General features: G+C 32.9%; 1 long non-coding RNA gene across 1 annotated transcript; it reads left to right on the top strand.

Moving 5' to 3' along the window:
- Nucleotides 1-81: 81 nt before the first annotated feature.
- On the top strand, nucleotides 82-1922 carry LOC105180289. Its single transcript, XR_849513.2, has 2 exons — nucleotides 82-242; nucleotides 1459-1922. It is a non-coding gene; the product is annotated as an uncharacterized LOC105180289 (long non-coding RNA).

The following is a 1922-nucleotide window of genomic DNA, read 5'->3' as shown; positions in this document are numbered from 1 at the left end:
AAATTATATAAATATATATATATATATATGTGGAGAATTGCATAATTTTAAGTCATGAACCTCTCTCTCTCTTAACTCAACATCAACTAACCCTCCTCTAACTCTCTCTCTCTCTCACAGCATCTCCTCTAACTCTCTCTCTCACGGCCGAAGAAGAAAAGAAAGAAGAAAGCAATCTCTAACTCTCTCTCTCTCTCGCAAGAGGCTTCGACCCGTTCGACACAGCTTTTTTTCAATGTCAGGTAATTTTTCTTCGTTGCAAATTTTTTTATGATTTATAGAAGAAATTTGAATGATTTGGAGGTATTTGTTGAAATGCCTCATTGAACACCTCTATGTTCTTCTAATCGAAATATTAGTTTTTTTGCTCAAATATATTGGCTGATTCACAACTCTGCCTTGGGCCGTGATAGCATATTTGTATTGGTTTTAAGAAATCTAAGTCAGGTTCTTTTTTTATTCATGTATCAGTATTTTTGTATGTCACTTCGTTTCTGTAGTCTATTGTCTGCGTTGAGTGTTGATTTGCTTGCCTGGACTTTACATTTGCGATTGGGTCGGCTATTTTTTGTTTTTATTCTTTTTATTGATATTTCCAGTTATGCTTGTACCAGTTAGAAATGCATTCGAGGTGGATTTAATTTTGTGATAAGTCGGGATCTTGTGTAGATTACAATAGGAAAAAGTTTGTACACAAACATTTATGGATTTTTTTGAGCTTTTTCCTCAATATTTGAAAATGTTAAAATTTTAGTCGACCAAAAATGAGATCTTTTTCCTTGGCTTTGCTAACATAGGGCGTTATGTTCTATGTTTAGTCCTATGACTTACAGTTAAGTGGAAATTGTAATTATCTGTTATTTTTTAAAGGGACAATTTAATTGAACAATATAAGAATGGTGGTATATCTAAAATTTCTTAAAATTGAAGAATAATATTAACCGTAGTTGGATGTGGAGGCGCTTGGATGATAATGGGTTTCTTTTAGATGAATTCGTAACAAGGGGTTGATCAGGAGTTCTTGAACTTTGCCTTTGGTAACCCACAATTTCTAAATAATGGACAAATCAAATGTCAATGCTCTAAATGCGCCAACACAAGATTTTTGAATCGGAGTGATGCGCATTTATACATAGTAAAAAGTGGATTCACGCAATTTATTGACATGTGAATTAATATTTTTCTGTAAACTATAGGAAAAAGAACTTGGTAGAGAAGTGACTGATCTTGAGTTATTTCAAAGATGCCATAGAAAAAACAAAGGAATTAGGGAGTTCATCGACAACAAATCCAAAAGAATTAGTGTAAGTAAAATTTGTCATTGGAATTAAATATTGGTTTGTATATATGTTGAGAAATTTTGTTAGACTTTTATTACATAAATATTCCATTGTATCTAATTTACTTGCATAGGAAGAATACCTTTCAAAAATGGGTTGTACTGATTTTTCTTCACAGTTTTCATTCGATATCTGATCTTGGTATGATATCACTGGAGGTCCTTCAAAAGGAAGCTTATATGGATTTGGATGTAGCTCCTCATCTACAAGCTCAAAGTTCAATCAGTTCTACTCTTAAAGAATCTGACCAGAAAATTAATGAGTTAACAAAAGTTGTGGAGGACATGCGCTCTAATGCTACAAAAATGGAAGAAGAATTTTCAAGACGAGAAGAAGAAAATAGAAAATTGTTTGAAATTGCTCTTGAAGAAGCTCGAAAGAGGGAGGAAGAGGCTCGGAAGAGGGAAGCAGACCTACAAGAATTAATTCGAAAATTACTTCAAGATGTGGAATACACAAACAATCAATTTGCTGATGGGTCTGGACACTAGGAGCAACAATATTCCAGGAAAGATGATTAGTTTATTTTTTTTGTTGGTTGTTAATGACTTAGTTTATATTAGTGTTGTTGTATTATGAGTA

The sequence above is a fragment of the Sesamum indicum genome, unplaced genomic scaffold (assembly GCF_000512975.1).
Source record: "Sesamum indicum cultivar Zhongzhi No. 13 unplaced genomic scaffold, S_indicum_v1.0 scaffold00538, whole genome shotgun sequence".
NCBI classification, from domain to species: Eukaryota; Viridiplantae; Streptophyta; class Magnoliopsida; order Lamiales; family Pedaliaceae; genus Sesamum; species Sesamum indicum.
Note: the sequence above shows the minus strand (reverse complement) of the source record. Positions and strands in the feature narration are given on the sequence as shown.